Source organism: Mus musculus, chromosome 10 (assembly GCF_000001635.26).
Source record: "Mus musculus strain C57BL/6J chromosome 10, GRCm38.p6 C57BL/6J".
Taxonomy (NCBI): Eukaryota; Metazoa; Chordata; class Mammalia; order Rodentia; family Muridae; genus Mus; species Mus musculus.
In genome coordinates this window covers 91,891,913-91,917,266 of record NC_000076.6, presented here as the reverse complement: position 1 = coordinate 91,917,266, position 25,354 = coordinate 91,891,913, and the positions used below count along the sequence as shown (strand labels likewise).

Genomic DNA, 25,354 nt, shown 5'->3' with positions numbered 1-25,354 from the left:
ACCCTTAATCCCAGCACTGGGGAGGTAGAGGTACACATAGACCTTTGAATGTGAGGCCAGCCTGAACTACAAAGTGAGCAACTTCCTGGATACTCAGTACTTACAAAGAAAATCTGACTTGAAAAACCAGAACCAAAACAAGCAAGCAAGCAAACAAATAAACAATAAAACAAAAACAAACAAACAATGACTCAATAAAAGGAGAAAATGGAAGTTCCCTCGTGATGGTTGGCTTTTCATTGTCAACATGGCAACACTATCCAGAATCACCTAAGAAGGGAGTTTCAGTGAGGGATTACTTCTTGTAATTAGGTTAACTGATAGTCAAAGACACACCTTGAGTGAGTAGCACTATTTCATAAAGATAGGCATTGTACTGAATTCAAAAGGAGAGGAGCTGAGCACTGGAGGGCATGTGTTAATTCATTGTCTCTGCTCTTGAGTATAGATGTAATAATGTGACTGGCTGCTGCCGGTTCCTGCTGCCTTTAATTCTCCATAATGACGAAATGTCACTTGGAGTAGTGAGCTGAGCCAAATACATCATTTCTCCCCAAGTTGCTTGTTTGGGGTAATTTATCAGGACAACCAGAAACAAAACTAGATACATCTCATATCAGACCATCCTTCCTTCCTTTTTTCTTTTCTTTCTTCATTTTTTCCGTTCCTTCCTTCCTTCCTTCCTTCCTTCCTTCCTTCCCTTCCTTCCCTTCCTTCTTTCTTTCTTTTCCTTCTTTCCTCTCTCTCTTTTAAGCTGGTGAGGAAACTATACTCGAAAGTACAAAAATCATCATGAGGATTGCATTTAGACCAGTTAATCAAATGGATCATTTCCCTGTTTTTCTGAGGGAAAAAGAACAAAGACAAATAGTCAAAAAGACTATTAATAAAACAATCTAGTATTTCTGATAAATGTCTGATTAGATCTTTTGCAGCTAAAGAGAGATTTTTATCAGAAAAAAAAATGATACTAGAAAACTCTAATGTCCAAAATGACTTCAAGTGTGTCTGTATGTCTGTGTGTGTTTCTCTCTGTGTCTATGTCTCTCTCTGTGCATCTCTGTACATGTGTGTTTGTCTCTGTGTGTCTATGTCTGTTTTGTTCATGTATATGAATATGTTCGCTCTTATATCATTTGCTCATAAATTGATTTATATGAATCTGTAAGACTAAATCAAAAATGGATCAGGAAAATGATCAATTAAATCAATACACATTTTTAAATGGATTTTGTATTGTTCTATATTTTCATATTTCAAAGTTTCTCTGTAAAGCATATAATACTTCAAAATGTTAATTAATTAAAATTAACATGTTTTATTCATAGATACTGTACTGGAGGTCTAATTTGTGATGGAAATATGATAAATGGATAGAAAATTATACTAATGTGCCTTTATCATTAACCACACCTTTGGGACACTCAAAAATCTTGGTAAGAAGAACAAAGCTCAAGGCTTATTGTCTACTTTATAGACATATAACCAAAACTCAGACCCAGTTCTGTGGAAATAGTGAACAACTTTAGCCTTCAGATTTAAGGAAAACATTTTATTTCTATAGTCACTTACCCAATATATTGAAGGTCTATTATTCATGGGCAATGCTGTGTGTTCGATCTGCACAGTAACTAGGGCACAAGAACCTTATTTGGATTCACTTTTTGTCAAGGAAGACACTCTGAAACACACTATTATTAGGCCCAGAGGAAGGCCCTCATCTCCACGAGACTGCGCCAACTCTGACACATCCCTGTGAGAATGACTGGCACATTTTCTTCCTAGAATATTTTCTTCTTTTATTACACTAGTTAATGCTTAATCATTTTGTACATTCTTTTTTTTAAGTACCTTAGAATTGTTAGATGGCCAGTTTCCCTGCTAGAACACCCAGGAAGATCGTCTTCTGTCCACTCCTTTTCTTATCTTGCATATAGAACAGTGATGTCTAATAGAAAAGAGCATCAGAGGAGATTTATAATTTTAAATTGTATTGAAATATTGAACCATATTTAAAATTATAATGTATACATTTAGTCATTCAAACTTGCCTTTTTGACACAGGGTCTCATGAGGCAGTCCTGGCAGGACTGGAACTTGTCGTGTAGCTCTAGCTGGCTTCAAACTCTCAATCTTCCTGCCTATGCCTGCCAGGTTCTGGAATTACTTTATCTTCACCATGCCCAGTTCTGAACTTATTCACTTTGTATTGAATGCTGAGACTTCACCTTCAGCCTGCTCACTTGACCTGTTCCATGACCTTCTTGTCTTTGGAAATGGATCCTTGTTACCTCACCTGTGCATAGCATCACACCATCTTCTCTTGTGTTCCAATGGGTCCTAAGCTATGCACTAAGCACTAGCATGCCAATCAATCAATGACAGACCATGCGTAAAATATGGTTCTAGAAGATGACAACCACAAGTGACATTGTACCTTTGTTAATTTGTGTTAAGTACATTCTATGGTGCTCCCAAAATGACAAAGTTGCCTAATGATGTATCTAGGAATGTGGCTAAAGCATGCTTGTGTTCTTCACATTTTGAACTCACCTCTTACAAGTCTCTCATTCAAAGTATTGTCCTCTTTCCCAGTTGTTGGTTTCTGTTTGAGTGACGCTCTCCCCCAAGGGGCCTATGTGAGTTTCTGTTCAAGCTTTCTGGTCAGGACTGATGGTTTTTGTCAAGAAACAATGTTGACAAAGGGCCCAGAAAGTACAGTTCTACAAAGAGACACCCAGCATCAAAGTCTTTTTTTTTAATATTTACGTTTAAATATTAATGAAATTTGTATCTCTACAAATTAGAATAGAATACAAGGGGGTGGGGGGAGTGCTTTCTGAATCTCTTGAGAAAAATCAAGCAGGAGAGCATGCTTTCTTACCCCACAAGACACAGTTTTCATTTCTGCCCTCATAAGTACTTAAATGAAGCCTAGCAGCAGTTATTCCTAAACAAGAATGGCCGGATTCTTCCTATGCAGAAAAAATATTTTAAAAAAATAGGGAATGTTGTTAATATAAGAGGGATTCTTGACATGTTAGGAAGGCACTACTCCGTGGTAATTCCACCCAAATGAGACAACTGGAAGTGTCTTTAGGAGGTTCAAAGATTAAGCTCAACAATGCATGGTGCAATAGTTACACTTTTCAGTTTTGAGACAAATAATCGGGAAAAGTAACTCAAGAAGAGGATATTGGTCTACACTTTCAGATGCATCAGTGTGTTAGCAGAGGAGGTCAATTTATAATGACCAGAAAATCTAAAAAGAGAGTGACTGTGTAACCCGGTTTTCTCCTTCTCACTTTTCATTATATCAGCTCCTCTATTACCATGTTTTCCCCTTTTACTGAGGGGTAGATTTTGTACATCTGTGCTTCTTGGATCCTTTTCTAGCATAGTCCTGACCAGCAGTCTCAGCTAAAACTAAGCATAGGCCACTCGGAGACTGTGTGGTATAAACACAATACACATCCTGGGAGGCTACTTATTTAAAGAAGAGATTTGTGACTTGTTTAAGTTTAGACTGAGGATGGAATGGTGCCACCACATTCAGAATGGTTTTGCCTGCCTCAGTTATTCTCTTTTAAAATGTATTTGTAGTAGTCCCCCTTCCATATATATGTGCAGAGATGTCCTTTGCCAATCTCAGACATTTCTCAGTCCAATGAAGTTGACTATCGAAATTGGCCATCAAAAATAGTAAACATGATTTATAAATTAATTTTCTGTCTTATTTATTCATGCATGCATTCATACAGGGTCTTAAGCTCAGGTTGGCCTACAACTCACTGTACAACTGAGTATGATGTTGAACGAACAACTGGTCTACCTGCCTCTACCTCCAAAGCACCAAGATTACAGGTATGCGCTATCATACACAGGTTATGTTGTTCTGGGGATCAAACCCATAGCCTAAAGAATGCTAGGCAAAATTTCTCCTTCAATTTTCTGTCTTCTGTTCCCTAATTCCTTTCTTTTCTATTACTTAGTATCCATAAATTTCAGTGTGTATTTTAGAGCCCTTGCATTCATTTAGTATCTATAAAATTCAGTGTGCATTTTAGAGCCCTTGTACTCAGGAAATTTTCTGCCTAGTCTCTATTTACAGTTAAGTTTAAGCCAATATTGCTCAAAAAAAACAACATTAATGAGGAAAGTTACTTTATAGCTAAAGACATTTCCCATTCTAGCTCATACCTGAAAGTAAAGGACAACATCATATCTAAAACACATTAATTAGTTGAATTTCATGGTTATTTAAAACGTTATTTTTACACTTTTCTTTGAATTCATGAAATAGTAACTATTCAGGAGGAAAAGGTTGAAAGAGTTGTGATATTATTGTCTTCAAAGATCAAAGGACAAAATGAATTGTTCTCATCTCTACTCCCAAAGCAAAACAAAGGCATATACATACCCTCAGACAAGGCAGTAAATGTGCAAGAAGGTCTCAGGGATGATTGACATACAAGAACAAATAATCCAGAAAGATCTAGAAGAATCTGTCTTCATTGCCATTTTTATGTCATAAAATTTTCTCACACTAAAACTACAGTGGAGAATCATATATAAAAAAAAAGCTTGCCGAATAATATCATAAAATGTAAATACTGTTCTCAAAGATAAATACTCTCAAAACTTGGGCAAATAGTTCTTGGATACTTCTCTTTATAATGTAATAAGACAATATGCAATTGTTAATAGTTATCTGTCATATCAGCAATCTTAAGTGTGTTTGCATATTGGCAATATCTCTTTTATTCTTTTATCTGCCTGTCAATTTAATTTTATTGCTGTATAGAGTGAAAGAACAAGAGACTGTGAGACCACTTCAGAATATCTGCATCCATCCTAACCAGTTGCCTAATGATAAACTTTTCTGTTATTGCCCAGTGTCCGGTGAATACCAACAACTCTGCAATGACTATTTTTTTCCTTTTATATGCAAAATGTAAAAATATTTCTCTAGGAAAAAGCTTCAAAGAAGAATTATTTCAAAAAATTAATTGAAATTCTAATATTGCAATCTGAATGATGTGTCCATTTCTACACACTCTTGTGAGTATAGAATATTACAGTGTTGAGATAAAAGGATATTGTCCCCTTCCTTATCACTTTACCTATTAGGTACTGAATAATTTGCAAGTTTTGAAGCCAAAAAATGGCTTTCTTTTTCTGTTTTTACTCCTTTTCCTTCTCTTGGTTTTTCTTTTTATTATTAGTATGTAGGATCTCTTTTTTGTGTGACTGTATATCACTTGTATTAAACATTGCTTACCAGTAGTGTTCCATTTTAACTTGACAAAATTAAACCATGCAGCTCACTCAAATTCACCGGGACACCACAGCTTTAGTTCTTCCTTCTTTTCCCCATTACTCTGCCTTCAAACACCCGTTCATTCTAAGTGTGAAGATAGAGAAGTATGTTTTCTAACATTTTATCTCTAAGTAGCCTACTTTTAAGAAGCTACCAGAAAGTGTCTAGTCAATATGTGTAAATAAACAAGAAAATACGTAGAGTTCAAGCCAAAATCAAGCCAACACAGCCCATAAGCAATGAGTGGACACACGTCTATGAGGAACCAGAGCACCAGAAGACAAGTGTAATCAAGGTCACAGCCACCAACTGACCTGTCTCCACCAGGGAAAACCAAACTAATAAATTACCTGAGATAGTGTCTCACAGTGGAGAGAGTGTTATACTTATTTCAGATTTGAGGGGGGGTAACAATTTGTAATTACTTGCATCAAAATGAACACAATCAAACAGGGATAACATAACCATATGATATTAGGGGGTGAGCTCTTTTTTTTTTGTCATTTTGTTTTATGTAATGTGTGTAATATGTTTGTGCACCACATTTGTGTAGTGGAGTCCAGCAGAGGGAGTCAGAGTTCTTGGGATTGGAATTACAGACAGTTGTCAAGTGCTATGTGGGTGGTGATAATCAAACGAGGACCTCTGGAGAAGAAGCCAATGATCTTAACCACAGAGCAAACTCTCAAGCTTCCTTTCTGGAGGTGTTCTGACACAAGATCGCACTATGCAGTCGTTGCTGGCCTGCAATTCACTAGTTTTAACTCGCTGCAATTTTTCTGGCTCTACTTCTGAAGGGCTGATTTTTCAGATAGGAAACACACCCTTACCCTTCAGAGTTGGTTTTCATTTTGTTTTGTTTTTGTTTGTTGTTTTTGTTGTTGTTGTTTGAAAATAATGAAATGGTTAACTCTAAATACCTAAAAGACATGTATTATTTCTAATAAGATAGGGAATTCATATCCAGATCCACACAATTAAAGAGAAAGGAAGGAAAATTCCAAACATACTCAATACATTTGAAATTTTAGATGAAAGGTAAAAAAAAAAAATCTATAGAAAGTACTTTTGAGAACTGACATTGGAAAATAACCTTCTTAAAACCCAAAAATTATTAAATAATACCTAATAAATCAAATTCATCTTTAAAGTGTTTCTCTTAGTAAAACGAAGGAAAACAACTTACCTAGATGGTTCCCACATACCAGAAATAAATAACTTCAAAAATATCTTATTCAAACATTTTAGTCAAACAAAAAATATCTTAAACTATTTTATGAAGCTGGTAAACCATAAAGCCCAGACTATTACTTTTCCAATATGTCTATGAATATTAATGAAGCTATAAACAGATATTTGTATGTTGTATACACTGTGGTATAGAAAGAACTAGCCTTCAAAAGTAAGCAGGTCTACTTCCGGTATGCAATAGTTGTTCAAAAAATTAAAAACTGGGCTGGAGAGATGGCTCAGCAATTAAGAGCACTGACTGCTCCTCCAGAGGCCCTGAGTTAACTTTCCAGCAACCACATGGAGGTTCACAACCATCTGTAATTGGATCTGATGTCCTCTTCCAATGTGTCTGAAGACAGTGACAGTGTACTCATATACATAAAATAAATAAATACATATTTTTAAAATTTTTAAAAACTAAGAGCTGCAGATATAGCTCAGTGGCAGAGTGCTTTCTTGGCATGCAAAAGTTCTAGCATCCAACCATAACATTGCAATTATCTTTTTAAAAATGAAAGTAAATACATATATAATGTAAGTATGTTTTAGTTCTATGTAATTCAATGTTAATTGATTTTTTTCAAGTTTGCAATAGAAAGAACCTAGTCTGACAATAGTATCTATAACTCATTATCAATAAACCAATCTTTGATAATAAGTTACTGAAAGTTTTTTCTGGTAACAGAATATAGACAAGTATATCAATTATTATTTTAATATTGTTCTTGACGTTTTAAAAGAAACAGGTATAAGAACTGATGGAAGTACAAAATTCTAAGTATGTTCAAATGACATAATTACATATAAAGAAAAACTCTAATCCCCTAGAAATAAGTCACTGAGAGTAAACTTAGGAAGACCACTGTTTCAGCAGTGACTTAACACAAGAACTATGCAAGATCCTTATCCTAAAAAAAAAAGTCAAAATGAATGTAGCTCAAGTTGGAAGGTGCAACAATAATGTAAAAGACAAATTCTCTTAAGACTGGCCTATAAAATCAGTTTAATCTTCCTGAAAAATCTACAACAGTATTTATGTATACGTGAGAAGAAAATTAATAAGCTACTCCTGCTTCTTAGAAGGGTGAGCAAAATACTCACAGGAGGAAATATGAAGACAAAATGTGGAAGAGAAACTGAAGGAAATACCTTTCAGAGACTGCCTCACCTGGAGATCCATCCCATATACAGTCACCAAACCTGGACGCTATTGTGGATGTGAGGAAGTGCTTGCTGACCGAAGCCCGATATGGCTGTCTCCTGAGAGGCTCTGCCAGATCCTGACAAATACAGAGGTGGATGCTGGCAGCCAACCATTGGACTGAGTGCGGGGTCCCTGATGGAGGAGTTGGAGAAGGGACTAAAGGAGCTGAGGGGGGCTGCAGCCCCATGGAGTGAACAACAGTGTCAAACAGCCAGACCCCTCAGAGCTCCTGGGGACTAGACCACCAACCAAAGAATACACATGGAGGGACCCATGGCATTGGCCGCATATGTGGCAGAGGATGGCCTTGTTGGACATCAGTGGGAGAAGAGGCCCTTGGGTCTGAGGGTGTTCGATGCCCCAGTGTAGGAGAATGCCAGGGAGGGAAGACAGGAGTGAGTGGGTGGGGGAGCACCCTCATAGATGCAGGGAGAGGGGGGGCTCCGAAGGAGAGACCTGGAAAGGGGAAAACATTTAAAATATGAATAAAGAAAATATCCAGTTTAAAAAATTGGGGAAAAAAAAGACTAGGCAGACAAACGACTGCATGGTACACAGATATATGGGATGAGGCAGAAATGAAATCTGGAGAGATGAGCATGAAAAAAAAAAAAGAATAAAGTAGTCAGATTCATAGATAACCAAATACCTGGGATAAGTGGACCAATAGGAAGAAAAGTTTTGTCTCCATCTGTGCTTGATTCTCTTGCCCTTGAGCCTGAGGAAAGAAAGTATACTGTATACTGACTGGTGAGGAAACTCCAACTCAGGAGCCATCAGCAGGCCAGAAGAGAGACAAGGGTGGTCCAGGGCACAGTTCTGACTGCATACTCCACATCCCAGTAATACTAAGGGATGCTAATCAGGCTTTCAGGACAAAAGGCTTTATGGGTACTGTCTCTAAACCACCGTGGTTAAGAGTAGTCCCACCCATCTCCCCGGAAGGAAAAGAGACCAGAAATCCCTGAATTAGCTGCATCTATGCCCGTTCACACACCCGTAGTAATTGATAGTATGAAGTTACCAGAATCACAAACACGTAGTTTCCGAGTTCACGAAGAGGCTAACAATTCGGAGAAAGAGGGGGTTGTCTTTTCTGGAACTAACACTGGATTCAACACGGATATTTATATGGAAAAAATGATTCAACATTCCTTTTCTTTGATCCCGTTTCAACCAACGTGGCTGTAGGTGGCTTGCAGATCTAAATGTGAGAGGAAGAACAAATGCTTTAGGAGCAAAGAGAGGCGGTCTTCATGACCTGGAGGAGGGTTTTCCAATAGGACATGAAGATACTTGAGTGGGATAGCATGTAAAACTCGTACCGTCCTCAGCGAGATTGTTTTAAAGGCAAACCTAGAGCTAGTACCTAAATATGCAAATAGGCCCCAATAAATCTGAGGCTCGGAGGTGCTGGGGTCTGCTCCTCCTCCCGTGGTCTTGAGTACGTTTAGCTCCCTCAGCTGCTCAGCTGCTCAGCTGCTCAGCTGTTTGGGTTTCCAGTGTTTTCTTTCCCCTCTGCCAGGGTTCAAATCTCAGTTTTATCACCTGTCAGCTCCTCGGTTCCCATGCCTTTACTTTCTCCCTGTTCTCACCAGGAAAGTGGATATTCTTATACATTTCCTAAGAATCCTGAATAGACTTAAATGTCTTTAGTGATGGTGCAGTATTGCGACAAATGTAAAATGCCAAGTAATATTCTAGTGAATGAAGTCCAACAATAAAATAAACTCATAATTGCTTGCAAGCAAGTAGAGTTTATTCTCAATATGCAATGATCCGTCCTCACTAGAAACAGGTCTATCTATGAATATATACATTGTGCATTGGGAATAATAATGATATTTATGTGATAGGTTTTTTTTTTTAAGACTCTTGTTACATTGACTATCTCAGTATCTGGGTGGTAGTAACTTTCAATGCTTTTATAAACTTTTTATTCTTCTTATTTTAGATCAAAGGTAAAACGTGAGCATCGTAGAAAACCTAATCTTGTCATAAAACCTAATGGCTTTTCTTTATTTAAAAATAAGACTTCTTATAAATTGAAGGCAGAAAAGAATGTAGTAAATCAAAAAAGAGCTGTGCCGAAACAGGAGGCAAAAATCACATCCACTAATGAAACAATGGCAGATTAAGACGATCACTCTAATGTTCCAATACAAGAAGGCCTGTTATCACAGCTAGAGTGTAACAGTATTCAATAGAGTGTCAGTGCTTCAATAAGCCAAGAAAAGGATATAAAGTGAAGAGATCTGAGAGTGAAATATCTCATTATTTGTTAATAATCCACTTTTCCTCCTGAAAAAGCAAACTAAACAAACAAAACAAAAACAAACGAATACAAAAATAAAACACAACATGGGAGCCAATTAGTAAACCAATTAAGAAGCCTGGTAATAAAAGGTTGGTCAATAGCTTTCCCTGTGTCCTAAAAATAACTGATAAGAAATTATAAAACAAAAACAAAAACAAAAAACAAAACAAAAAAAAACAGAGTTCTAACCTGTAGTGTGAGAGGCTTGAGTCAGAAGAGTTAAACAGATGAAGAAGAAGGCAGCTCCCTGTATGAAAAGCGTGGCCTATCAGACAGTACTAATTGTATTCACGCAAGGTAGCAGGCCTAGAGAAATTCTCATAGACCTGAGGAAGTTAACTACCAAAATTATAATTTAAAAAGGGGCAGGGGGGGCATCATGAGGGAAAGTTGCTCAACACACCCTGAAGCGAGAGGTAGTAAGGTGGGAACTTGTAAGGAAATTTTTATTTCCTAAAAACATAGGGATGATTCTTTTAAAATACCTTTTAAAGTAGTCTGAAATTTTAACAGTAAAATACTTGAGAACCAGGGTCCCTAGTCATAGTCTCTTGTACTTTCTCAATTTCACACCATAAGAACAGACTCATCTCCATACTTTTCAGAAAGGCATGCCACTAAAGGAAGTGGAATCGGATGTTAGTATCATCATGTCAAAAGGGCATGTTTATTTACCTCTCTTCACACATCCTCCAGAGACATCAGTATCCACAATGTTTTGTTCTGTGTAGTGGATAATATACTTATTAATGAACTCTTTACAGCACATGGACATTATGTTTAAGACCAGCTTTTATTTCACATAATAGATCTCAGCACTGTGCTTCAGCACACAGTGTAATTAGTGATGTTATATTCCTAAAGATTTGGTCCAGCATAGAGCTATGTTTCCTTTAAGACACCATCCATCGAACATTATCCTCTCTGATGCAGGGTAGCGAAAATAGACACGTGCACATCCACGCACATGCATACTTACAATACCACCTCTCATACAAATGAACATAACTCGTGGATTTTGAGTACAGTTTCCACTTAAAATTTAATTTTTCTCATGGTAGAAAAAAATGTCAAAAGATTGGAAGGCAGGGGAAGTTCAGAATTTTGATGAAGTAAATGAAAGAAAATGCACGTTTATAACACCTGACTCAGCACACCAGGTTCATACTTATTTTAAAATGATATTATGATTGTCTCATAGAGGACCTTGCCAAACATTTTCTCCATATGCAAAAAGTGATGCTAACAAGTATCATTTCCGCTTCAGTGATTTTATTTGATAATGTAAGGTATTAAGAAACCATATCCTGGTAGAAAATGGAAAAAAAGAATTCTTGTTTGTTGTTGGTAGAAATTTTCCCTTTATATGTTGGCATACTCGAATGTTGCTACTTGTAGGATATTCGAAATGTTTGAAATCAAATGCATTTTAATGCATTTTAATGAGGCATATATTCCGCTTAGTATTCTACACAACACCTTCACACATACCTCTGTAGGACTTTCCCTTAGATTGGCCAGCTTTAAGATATTGCCACAATGTTACAGAAAAGAAGAGTTTTAATGAAGATTAATTAAGTATTTGTCAAGGACCAGAAGAGCAGAATAGAGGGCTTAGACCTGAATGCTCTGATAATAAGCACCAATGCCTTTGTTCTACATGGCATAATGTGAGTGCCAGGTTTTTCTTCCAAATTCACCAATACTTCTGAAGCTACTGCTCCGTGGCTCTCAGCATTGACAGGAGCTTATCCCAAACACCACATAGCTCCACCCCCAAGCAACACATAGCTCCACCTCCCCCAAAACCACATAGCTCCACCCACAAACACCACATAGTTCCACCCCCAAGCAATACATAGCTCCACCTCCCCCAAAACCACATAGCTCCACCCCTAGCAGGAAGCAGCTTTATCTTTCATATTCTCAAGTGAAGTCAATATCTGAAGCATTGACAGACCCCCTGTTTGTCCTCCCTGCTCAGGGACAAACACTTCTATCATGGTACCATCCAAGCCTGACTCAAGAACTGAATGTGATTTGTCTGCTGAGCTGTCACTCTGGCTCTGAATGAATACATTTTACGTGGAAACATATGGGGAAGAACATATAGAACTGTAGGCATTGACTGTTCCAAACATTTCTAAAATCTCTAGTGAGTTGCGGTAATACAGAAATCAAGTTATATACTTGAAGAAAGAGCCATTTCCCACTAACACCAGGTTTTGTTTTGTCTTTGTTTTGTTTTGTTTTAAATTGGCATAGGAAATAATGAATATTTTTCTTTGAGTTAATTTTAGTTCATCTGAGTCATAAATCTTGCATCAGTTGAATTTTTATAATTTTGAGTGTCACTTTAAGATGTCTTGCTTAAATGCATACGGCAAACTTTCATATTACGTTTTCTTTCCTTTGATAATTAGTTTCATGAAGCCTGTGGTCATGAAATCTTTCAGTTTTCTAATTAGTTTTGGTTTTTTGTTTATTGTTTTGATTTTCTTCCTGAACAGAAGAGTTAATTACATTCCACGGTGCTGGGGCGTATAGCACTCAATCTCCTTTCTCCCACTGTAAATTTAACTTTGCGTTGGTAACCTTTGACCCTACGCTGACAACTCCTGCTCAGGGGTGGCTTCAAACTATGATTTCCACAATTTCAAAACCACTTGTCAAAATATATTAACTTTTAAAGAAAGCAAATATAACATGTTGAAAGTTAATACTTGGTGCTTGGTAGCAAACATCTCTCGAATTCTGATTCCACACACAAGTCCGTTCTGGCAGAGTAAAAATGAGGCCAGTGGCTGTGAGAAGCAGCAGCTGTGACATCTATTTTCCTAATAAGCATCTTCAAAAAGACAGCCACCCAAAGAGTTTTCCTATTCTGAACTGAAAACATTTTTTTTTCCTAATGGCTTGAGTATCCTACAGTCTGTAAGTAGGGATTCATTAGTAAAAAAATCTTTTAGGGCTAGGGCGAGGCTTAGAGCTTAAGTATGAGTTCAGATTCACCACATCCACATGAGAATCAGGGTCAGCAGCCTGCCCATATAGCTTACTTAAGCAACTCAAGATGAGGTGGAACCAGAAGGAAAAGACAGATGCTCTCTAAGTTAGAGACCAGTCTAGTCTACACAATGAGTTTCAGGCCATCAAGGGCATTGTACGACCCTATCTCAAAACATAAGGGGTAATGCTGAACGGGATGATGTATGTATTTAATACCAACACTCAAGAGGTAGAGGTAGACAGATCACTGTTGAGTTCAAGGCCAGTCTACTTAGTGAGTTCCAGGAGGCTAGTGTTAAATAAGACCCTGTTTCTAAACACACACACACACACACACACACACACACACACACACACCACACACACCACCACCACCAATACTACCACCATTACAACAACAACAACCACAACCCACAATAACTAAAAGATCTATGAGGTTGCTCACTACATCCTTCCGCTATATTTTCCTTCCACATTATATTCAAAACCTTTTGTTCATAAGCCAGCAGTAAACACATGGGCTCTAATGTCAATGCACTTTGATTCAAGCTCATCAAATTGGAACTCATTACTCTTCCAGGCCTAACACTCTCGGCATATGGTACATTCATTTCATGACTTTTCATCGTTTGAGTAGATGAGGTTTCACAAAATGATTTTTTGTTTCTAAAGCTTAAATAGCCGTGCATTTTTATTTACTGCAGGTCTGAAAAGCTTGGTAAAGTGGTACATCTTTAAATAAACACAATTTTTGTCTTTGGTGACAAGCTAATACATGTTACACTAGAGAATTTGATCTAAATTGATTTCTGTTTGTGGATCAGAATAAAGCTGCTCTGTTTATTTCTCTATAAACTTTAGTTCAAGGAAGAAGGGATAAAGAAAAGGTGGATTCTTGGAGTGGTCTTAATTGTAAACAGATTACAACACTTACATCCTGTAACAGTAGTGGGGAAGAGCATGCTTCAGTTATGTAATGACCGAGCACAGTGAGCTGAGGACCACTGCGGGTGAGGAAGTCAGGGGTAGAAGAGACTTGCAGGGCAATAACTGATAATCGAGCATTCCTACGCCAGGCATAGCCTAAAATCAGGGCAATCATCTGAATAATTCTCTGCCAGTCTCCAGACCTGGAGCTGATCAGAGCCAGCAAATCATCACAATGGGGACAGAATGGAAGCACATTTGCTCAGTGGGGAATATGCTCTTCTGTGCGACAGTAACAGCTGGAAAAAAGAAAATCACATTTTTGTCCCAGGAAATACATAAAACATAGAGAAATAGTGGTTTTTCCTTCTTCAACTGGAAACAGGTCATCCATAGACATACGGGTTTGTTTTGCCTTGTCTTCAATCTGTATACAATGACACAGAGTCGAAATAAACATAATCAAGAAACCTTTAACATCAAAGCAAGAGTGAAAAGAAGACAACAGTAACGTGAACGTGTTGGCATGGTTCAGGTGCTGATAGCATCATGCCAGACACTGTTCTCACTGAGAAGCACTGAGCTGTCACAGGACACTGTGCCATAAGATGACACACAACCTGTTTCCCTCTGTATTACATTTTAAAGGGCCTTCTGACATTCTCTTTTGAAAGAGAATCTACAAAAATCTTCCAAATCTCAATGCCCCATCCAATGAACCAAACATGACCCATAGAGTACAAACAGATGCAAATTTCAATGTACTAATACTATTTCTAACTTATTTTTAAACTGTCTAATATTCAGCATTTTTTATTAGACCCATAGTTACTCCAGGATAGTCACTCTCGGGGTAGGGCTAATAAGCAAGGACTCAGCTTTGCTTCCAATTCATCCTGCTTTCACTTGATTGATTGTGATAGCTAATATATATATAGTAAAAGGAAAATACAAAAAGTGGGAAAACATTATTCGAGTCTTCCCAGTTAATCCCTTTGTCTATCCCTTCTAACTATATGGAAATGAATAATTGAAAACATAATCTACAAAGAAATAACTAAAGAGGTCTGATGTCTCTGTTAAAGAGTCAAGGTCAGCAGCCAGTGTGTAGTGTGACAACTGGCAGAGGGAGCAGTTGCTTCCACAATTCCTTCCTGGCAGAGACTGATGGCCCCCATGGCCATTCTGAACTAAGCAAATTGTCAGAACACTGCAATATTAAAATGTTCAATACCCGCAATTTTCCATGGAACATAAATCTGGCAAAATTTAATTCCCCTAAATTCAATGATTACATTTCAGTAGATCTGTATATGTAGAGTGTCCCATAATAGGAACGCACAGAATACAATAAATCACTTTCTATTTCCACTCTATAATAAGGTAATAATAACTAGATAGGCTAATGCTTAGTACTTAGGACGTGTCGGGCCATTTTATGTGCATTATCTCATTTGATTTTCTTAACAACCTCAAGAAGCATGTTAAAAGAGTAGAACTTGCCCAGGCATGGTTGTACACATCTGTTACCCCAGAACCTGGGAATTGGAATTTGGACATGGAAGGCTCAAGGCTACATAGGGAAAGTCTATCTTGAAAAAAAAAATGCTGTGTATACTGAAAGAACAGACTTACGGTATGCAATTACAGAGGCCTCTGTTTGCTGCTCATTATTTGCTTGTGTCTTAGTCTTCAATGTTCAAGAATCTGAGAAAGTCAAGACCCGGGTACAGGTCAACGCTGTGTCTTTTGAGAACTGTCCAGAGGGAACAGTGCAGGGCCCTCACATAGTACAAGGAAGCCAAAGGGGTCAAAGGTACTTAGCCAGTTCCCTCAGCCCATTTATCAGTTACTGATCTTCTCCATTCCCATCTATATTCTGATCAACTCAAAGCACTATTCAATTAAAGTTCTACATGAATGTTGACTATGATCATCCAAACCAAAGGGAAAGAGACCTTTCTACCCTTCATGGAGACGTCATTGCACATGAGAGTTTCCCTGACATCTCTTAGGGAAGCAATATCCCACAGTTACTTTAAGCAGAAAAATATAATCACACTTTTGTTATCTATAGCATCTAGAGAGCCTATTGGAGGTGAAAGCTATTTCTTTCTAAGCCCAAGGAATCTAGAGGTTTACATGTGTTATCCAAGGATAGGCCTCCTTGTTGTCTATACCCCTAGAGAACAAGATCTAAGCAGGCCCTCACAACTGAAAAATACTCATAAACCCTCATCCGGGAGCCAATTGGCTACAAAAGTCTATGGTTTGCAAAAGTTCTAAGGATTTATAGCAGGGTGAAATTCCAAGCAAATCCTACACTGTTTAAGAAACAGAACATTCTGTGTGCTTCCCTGATCTCTTTGTCCAAATTCACCTTTTACTAAGGGAGCTGTAGTGTATTATTTCTATACTACTTTGCTGAATAAACAAATTACAATTGGTCAGTCCATTCTACTATTAATGAACATTATGCTTTTAACTTGCATTTTTATGTTGATTATTGAGTTTAGAAGCTCTTTACATATTTATTGCTTATTCTTAAACTACACCACCAATTGTGTATTGCAGTATCAAATTATTTAATTTTATATTCCCTCTCTTTCTCTTTCCAGATAGACAGACAGCTGGGCAGACATCCTAGCTCTGATCCATTAAAATTTATGACTGTTGATAGCATCTTCCAGTTCATAAACAGCTTTTCATTTGTGTTATGGCCTTTGTTGATAAAGACAGGGCCTCCAAACCCTACGCAATTAAATGCACCGGTGATTTCCCTCAGACATTTTGTTTTCTAAGTTTGTTTAAGAATTTGTCTTCATCCCAAGGTTGTCTGTTTATTTTCTTATATTGGCTTCTAAAAAGTTTTATAGTTTTGCCTTTTACGTTTAAGCTGATAAGCCATGTGGAATTGATTTTTGTGTGTGGTATGATATAAAAAAGTCATTTTTATCCATATGGATGACTCTCTTGGTACCATTTATCTCCGGAGCCCTCTGTTCATCATTGTTTTGTAATGCCAGCCTCTACTGTCAGTTCTTCATGTCGCTGTGAGTCAGTCTAGGGAGTTCTATATGCTGCTCCAATGGCCCCTTTGTCTACCCTGGCAACAATGACATTTTGTCACCATTGCTGTCGCTTCCTGATAATTTTTACATTGTATGTTATTCTCTATTTAGTTTTCTTCCTTCAAGAACATTTTGGTTCTAGGGGAACGTATTGTTTTGTCACTCAGATGGTTTTTTATTATTAATCATTTTATTTGTTTACATTTCAAATGTTGTCCCCCTTCATGATCTCCCCTCCATGAAGCCCCCCACCCTATATCCCTCCTCTTTGCCCTTAAGAGAGTGCTCCCCCCACACAACCACTCTTGCCTCACTGCTCTAGCATCCCCTTCTCTGAGGCATCAAGCCTCCACAGGACCAAGGGCCTCCCCTCTCATTGATGTCAGATGAGGCTGCCTCTACAACATATGTAGCAGAAGCCATTGATCAGATCAGCCCATGTATACTCTTTGGTTGGTGGTTTGGTTCCTGGGAACTCTGAGGGGTCCAGTTAGTTGATACTGCTGTTTTGTTTGTTTGTTTGTTTTTTATGGGGTTGCAATCCCCATCAACTCCTTCAGCTCTTCCCCTAACTCTTCCATTGGGGTCCCCAGGCTCAGTCCAATGGTTGACTGTATCTCTATCTGTCTTAGGTGCTGGCAGAGCTTCTCAGAGGACAGCCATGCTCCACTCCTACCTATAAGAACATCTTGGCATCAGCAATAGTGTCGGGTTTGTTGTCTGCAGATGGAATTGATTTTCAGGGTAGAGCAGTCTCTAAATGACCTTTCCTTCTGTCTCTGCTCCATTTTAGTCCCTGCATTTCTTTTAGACAGACACAATTCTGGGTTAAAAATTTTTAGATGGGTGGGTGACCCCATCTTTCCACTGGGGGCCATGTCTAGATTCTTTAAATGTGTGCACAAGAGTGTGCACATTCACCTGGGTGTGTTTATGTGTATATTTATATTTACAGCTATACATGTATGTGAAGGTGCATGTGTCCACATGTATATATGCATGTGGAGGGCAGAATGAGCCTTACATGTTGTTTCTCAGGAGCCATTCATTTTCTATTTTGAGACAGGGTTCTTATTGGCCTGAAGTTTACGAGGTGGGCTGGGCTGGCAGGAAAGCCTAGGAGATCACCTTAGCTCTGCTTTCCTAGTTTCAGGGTGTTTGTAGCATCATGGCCAGCTTTGTGTGTGGGCTCTGAGAACCCACTTCCAGTTCTTAAGCATGTGAAGCAAACATGTTATTGTCTGAGATGTCACTAGGCCCTCCATCCAAATTCATGAATCATTGTGTCATAGTTCACATTCACATACATGTACGTACATACACACAGAAAGAGAGGGAGACAGACAGAGAGAGACAGAGAGACAGAGACAGAGACAGAGACAGAGAGACAGAGAAAGAGAGCAAGTGAGCCCTGTCTGGACCATGACTGTGATGTCCCTAGCTTCATTTAATTAATAAGATAATATCATTGGTACCTCCACTATGGTTTTGCTATGGCTCAGTGTCAACAAGGAAAGCCCTTAGCCCTTGGCTCTTAACTATGTTTTTCAACGTTGTCTCCATTATTATGACATTTATTTTTCAAATACACATTTTAGACTTTTCACTCGACTTCTCAAAAACTATGCTTTTGTTGAGATTAAAACACTCATAAACCATGGCTTCCTTGATTGAGAGGATGCTCTCTGCTTTACTCAAGTTCAGAATTTTCTCCATGTTAATCTTGAGTACTCCTACTTGGTATTCTTTATACTTATTACTATTGACATTTCAATTTTTATTAAATTTTCTGGTTGTGAATTACTTTTCTAAAATCTACTGTTACTGACTTTTGTTTAGCCATTTCAGCCATTTCATTGAACAATTCTTTTTTAATTTAGTCTTTTCTTTCCTTTCAATATTCATATCTATATTTCCTATTCCTTTCCTCACATTGGTCCGGAGATCCAGTATGACCTGTGACAGTTGTGATGAGATCCCCTTAGTCCTTATGGGAACCTTTGTGCCCAGGAAACAATACAAGCAGCTTTGAAACCTTACAGTGTGCAACATTGGGAAAGGTGACCAAACCTCTGCTGTTTGCCTTTGAAGGCCTCACTACTTAATTCTCATCAGTAAATATCTATTGATTACCTAATGAGAAAATAAATATTATGCTAAACGACGTGTGACTTCTTTCTGAAGTTTGTGTTGTGATCTTGTGGGAACACACTCACAACAACAAAAGCAACGAGGCACAAGATTTGGCTTTATGAAACACTTAAAAAAAAAAAAGAAAAGATAATGATGACAGAAATATTCTCAGCCATGAGACTTCTCAAATGGATTAGTTGACCAGATGTTGGGACAAGAACAGTGTCACTTTTCAAAGTATTAAATTACCCAAGTAAAAGCATAGCATTGCTTTTATTGCAAGGCCTTTCCCTTCGCTTGCATAGTAAGGCTTTAAAAGCTCAAAGTTTGTCATTTCAAGTTTGCCCTTCCTTCTGAGTGGTGTTTGATTATTCATAATGAGGAAGCTGTGCTTTTGAAAGTAGACCATAATAGGAAAGAGATCTCTTTAAATTTTTCCCTGGTGACTGAACAAATGAAGGGTCTCATTAATCAAAATGATGCCGTTGAAAAGCTAACTTTAGGTACACATCGGCACACACTTGTCATTTCCAACTTGCTCCGAACCATTTCATTTTCATACATTTGAAAAAAACAACTTCTGTCCTTTGGAACCCAATCAGAATTTTAATCACATTGGTATAGAGTATTCCAAAGTGCTGTAAGAGAAAAATGCATTCAATATACCTGTACCAAACACCAACAGAGTCCTGTGGTGTTCGGGTCATGTTGTAGAAGATTCTCGGAATGAAAAGAGAACTCTCATCATCAGTGCCCATCTTCAGAGCCAGAGAAGAGACACAGAGCAAACAGGAACTTCAATATTGTAGGAAAGGCCTGTGGGGGATTAGAGTACAGCCATATAATGTAGTAGGCATCTATCACTGCATAATAGCATTGAGAAACTTGAACAGCTTTAAAAGCAGAACAATACCCATTTGCTACCTACTAGCTCCTGCAGGTCAAATTTTAGGGACTATTAGGTTAGATCCTCTCCTAGAGTCTTAGAAGACCATGGTGGTGACTGGGTTATATATCCGAGACTTGGCTAGAGATGGGTCCTCCTCTAAGGACACGTGAATATTGACTGTGTGCAATTCTTTACAGTTAGCCATAGTGTTGCCCTCAGCTTCTTGATAAATGGCAACAATAAGATATCCCCAATCCCTTCTGGGGTTCTCTGCATCCTTATAGCTTGCTTTTAATAGAGATAGAGCAGTTACAGAAAAAAATGGACAATGACAACCTTGGATAACATAATCAGGTTGACATATTCTGTATGTCTGAAAGCAAACTACAACATCTGGCATACAGTAGAGAAAGGGCCATTCCAGACAGAGATGGGGACAGCCTTAAGACTGTCTAACATCCACTCTGGCCCAAAGATGATATCTAAAACTTGATTTGCTTTCCACACAGAGTTCATAACTCAGAGTGAAAGAAAATACTCCTGAGAGGACTTTAAATACTCATCAAAATTGTCACCTGCCAAAGAGGAAGTAAAAGCGAGCTGGAAAGAAATGACAATTATAGTGACCAGTTTTCCAGAACTCTTTCAAGTATTCAGTGGAAATTTCAGAAGTTCAGGAAACTTCTATTGTAGTGGAGTTACTTTCTATTATAACCCAACCTGCAGATAACACGGTAGAGTGAGTTTAGGAAATGTTTTCCAAGAGACATAAACAGAAACACCTCAGAAGGAACCTTGCGCCCCTTGTCAAAAAATTCTGATTGAAATCTGAAGGACACAAAGAGGATATTTAAACCGAGGATGAACGTGAGGAATTATATTTATTGGAAATCAAGACATCAAGACGGTGTGTGTGTATGTTGCTGGGGCGGAGGCAAGGGAATATAATCAGAGAACTAAGTTTCATTTTGATGCTATTACACCAAGATGAGAATGAGTGAAGGACTGGTCATGGACAGAAGCAATGTGGTTCAATAAGTGGGACTAGAATTGAGACACTTTTGTGTGCCTTGGCTTAGTAGATGTACGAATTTAAAAATATGTGATATATATAACCACAATATAATTTTGTTTACTTGTAAATAAAGAGGAAGTTGCAATATTTTCAGGGAATTAAAACTCAGTTGAAAATTATTATTTTAAGAAAAATATGCCAGATCAACATAGACTACATGTTTTTTCTTGTCAGAAAAATATTGGTTAATTTTTTATGTATGTGTGGGGAGCATAGGAGGGATGGTGTGTATGTGTATATGTATGTATGTGATGTATGTCTGTGGGATGGGGTGTATATATATGTTCATGTGTGAGAGATGGTGTGTATGTGTGTATCTGTGAGTGTGAGGTATTTGTGTGTGTATGTGGTTGTGGTTGTGTCTGTGTGTATGTCTATAAGATGTGATGTGATGTGTGTGTGTGTGTGTGTGTGTATGTTTGTGTGGTTTGACTAATAATGGTACTCATAGACTATTATTTTTGAATGCTCAGTCACTAGAAAGAAGCACTATTTCAAAATATTAGAAGCATTACGAGGTATGGCCCTATCATAAACTTAGGGATTTTAAAAGCTCATACCAAGCCAAGAGTGCTTCTATGTCTGTCTGTCTTTCTTTTCTCTGTGAGGTTCTATGTGTCTGTCCTTCTCTCTGTGTGTCTGTCTATCACTATCTGACTCTCTCCCTATGTGTCTGTTTCTCTGTATATCTCTCTTTCTCTATCCCAAGATCTAAATGTAGCTCTAGTGTGTGTAATGTGTGTATATGTATGTGTGTATGTTTGGGCGTGTGGTATGTATATGTGTATTTGTGTAGGGGTTATGTGTATGTGGGTGTGGTGTTCTCTGTATGAGTGTGTGTGTAAGTTTGTTTGTGTGTGTGTGTGCATGTCTGTGTGGTGTGGTGTACACATGCAAAAACAAGTGCAGAACATAAAATAACAGTGAATCATAATAGTGGAGAAAGCAATATCAAGAGAAGGAAAAACAAAGAGAATGATGGAATATTTGTTATCTCAAAGTCAAAGAGAGAAGAGGACAAAGAGTGGAAGGCAGCAATGAGGGAGTAGGACTAATGAAAAACGAAGTTTGATGATGATGGTGTGTGTGTGTGTGTGTGTGTGTGTGTGTGTATCACAAACACAAGCACAGACCACAATCATACACACAAACTTCATGTATGTATAAAAATAACAGAGTGAACCATGTTGCTTTGAATGCTAAGTTAAAATTTAGTTTAGAATATTTTTAAAGAAAGCATTCAAACACTAAGGCACCTGATGAGTGTGGGATTTTCAGAGACCAGGATTAATTCCTGAGATTGCAGTGGATCAAATAAAAGAATGACATTAGTGGTAAATCAAGTTCAACAAGTGGAGATATGAGTTTGAAGGAACAGGGTATGTGACTCTGCCAAGACCATTTCAGAGACCATAGTTATTGTTGAAGCAGCAGCTGAGGTTGTTTTTAATGTAGGGTGATAATAGAGATGTGGCTGAGAGTGAAGGGGTCTACAGCTGTCCCTGTCATCCATCAGGCAAATAATCAAAAGTGAACACATTCATGACAATCTAGGGATGCTGGAGGAAAGCTGAAGACTGAATTTGTGGAGGTACCTAACGTTAGGCATACAGCAGTCAAAGAGAAAACAAATCAGTGGTGATATTTAGTCAAGAATGAATATTGTGTGGAAAGGAACGTCTGAATGAAAAAGGGTTTTTACTGTTGGTCATGGTTAATGGGAAACCCAGAAAAGAAGGGACCAAAATTACTCAAGCATGAGTTTTTCATTGTCTTCTAGTTCAGTGAGCAACAAAAGATAAATAAAAACAAAAAACCTTCATTAGATTTCATTAAAGGCAGAGGGCCACAGAGTCTCGCCCTTGGCCACCTCTGTTGAAGTCCCAAGTTATTCATACATTAGTATAATAAGTATTTTCCAGACACCTGGTGCTTGACACTGCAAGTCTCTCTGCCCAGATCACAGATGCTCAAGGTAGCTACAAAGCTCTTTGAAACTTACCCAAATTTATCTTTCTACGTTGTTTCCATTCATCAGTTTCCCTTCTTGAACTTCCTTGAAAATTGGACCTCTTCCATTCCCCTTGTTCAGTACTATTTATTCTTGGTAGTCATCCCTATTAGACATGATGTTATATCCCTCATTTTTCCCTTTATATTTTTCCCTCAATAGAGTAAGTGACAAGAGAAGAGTGGCTTACAATACCTTGATTAACTAATTCTTTATAGGATTTCAAAGCTAATCACTATGCACAATGTTGGAGTCTCCCATTATCCTTCCTTTTCCCAGAAGATACCCACACTTACCACATCCCTATGTGTATTTCCAGCTTCCCCACAAAAATAAAGACTAATATGCATATATGAATTAAGGAACATTTTTTAAAATTTTATTTTATAGGATGAAGCTCATATTAAACACACATCAAGACTCTTGACTTTCCTCCATGAGAGCACAGAGCTGTAGTCTTCTTTTGGTTTTGAGTCAGATTCTGGTTTGTTTGTCCAAAGCAACAGGGTGTTTCACTACTGTGGTATTCTAAATAAGAGTGCCTCCCCTCTCCATATTTACTGTAATGTGTTTAAATGCTTAGTCACCTAGGAATGGAACTCGTTGAAAGAATTAGAAGGGTTAGCAAGTGTGGGCTTGTTTGAGGAAATATGTAACTGGAGGTGGGCTTTGATGTGGCACTTGGCTACTGCTTCAATGTCATGCATGCCACCATGTTCCTCTCCATGATGATAATGGACAAAACCTCTGAAACTCTAAGCAGATCCCCAATTAAATGCCTTCTTTTCTATAACTTGACCTGGCTAAGCAAATTCCCAATAAAACATCATTTTTTTATGACTTGCCCTGGTCATGGTGTCTCTTCACAGCATTAGACCAGTGATAAGACAACTACCTAGTAGGGTCTGTTTTATCATACTCTCCTTCTAGGCATTTGAAGGTTCTCTTACTTTCTAGACTAATTCAAAAGCTTTGTGCATAATTTTTCTCCACAAGGAGTGTTCCAATCTATATTCCCATCAGCCATGTTTCCCCCATATTCTGCCCTGTAGTGAGTTTTTACTATTTGAAAACTAAGAAAATGATAGCTCAGCATACTGTTCTGCTTTCTCCTAGGTGGTTATGGCCTTTCTTATGAAAAGAGCATTTATTTATTTATTTATTTATTTATAATCCCTTTCCTTTTCTAACCACTATGTGTGCTTGCCTCTTGTATGGAAAGACCTGTCTATTTCACTACTGTATTCTCATAATCTAAAGTGGAACCCCATCTATAGAAGAATCTTTATTTATTTAATGATTAGGGGGAAATGGTTGGCCATAGTACAATGGTTTACTAAATACCTGAAGGAAGGAAATAGTGGAAACAGAAAGAGAAAACTTTAAGATCATGGCTATGAAAGATGGGCCACTTTGAAATGATAATATGCTTTTAGATGTTGCTATGAAACAGCAGGGGTCATAGTCGCAATGATCCTTATAACACCAAGAGAATACACAAAGTCAAGAAGAGCTAATGCAGTCAGAATGTGTGTCTATGAGCCTACTGAGGGATACACAAAGAAAGATGATGCCGTAACCACGATTGGGCGTCCCATTGACATTATCCAGGATAATCCTCTGGTTGTCTGGGCCTTCCTCCTCCCAAAAGAAACATAACGGTCATCCTCCTTGTCTCCTGTCCATTCTCATTCAGTCCAGGCTTGGCCACCTTAGTCAATTAACTCTTTTTTTTTTTTCTTGAATCCATTCCTTCTGGAGTTTCCTGTCCAACCTAATGTTAAAGTCCAATCTCTCTCACTATGTTTATTATGATTGGTCCTTTCTCTGCCCAAGGAACCCCTTTCCCAATGCTATTTCCCTTTCTCATGACTATTGGATACATTTTTCCTACCTTCCTTCCTTCCTTCTTCCCTCCCTCCTTTCCTTCCTTCCTTCCTTCTTCCCTTCCTTCCTTCCTTCTTCCCTCCCTCCCTCCCTCCCTCCCTCCCTCCCTCCCTCCCTCCCTTCTTTCCTTCCTTCCTTTCATTCTTTCTTTCTCTTATTTTTTCAGCTGCAAATGGCATCACAGCTTTCTCACTGAAAACTGGATAGCTGTCACAGAAAATGACTTCCTCAACAAAAATGACTGTTTAAGAACTTTGGGAATGACAGCCACTAAAATG

At 38.1% G+C, this 25,354-nt stretch overlaps 1 long non-coding RNA gene across 1 annotated transcript in view; it reads right to left on the bottom strand.

The window, feature by feature from the left end:
* Gm31592 (predicted gene, 31592) overlaps positions 1–25,354 on the bottom strand; it is a 64,752-nt gene that overhangs the window by 36,314 nt on the left and 3,084 nt on the right. The window contains exons 2-7 of the long non-coding RNA NR_152729.1: positions 19,881–20,030; positions 8,782–8,961; positions 8,407–8,475; positions 7,722–7,833; positions 2,554–2,723; positions 1,852–1,948 (exon numbers count right to left, since the gene is read on the bottom strand). This is a non-coding gene — a long non-coding RNA (predicted gene, 31592). The remainder of the gene's footprint in view (positions 1–1,851; positions 1,949–2,553; positions 2,724–7,721; positions 7,834–8,406; positions 8,476–8,781; positions 8,962–19,880; positions 20,031–25,354) is intronic.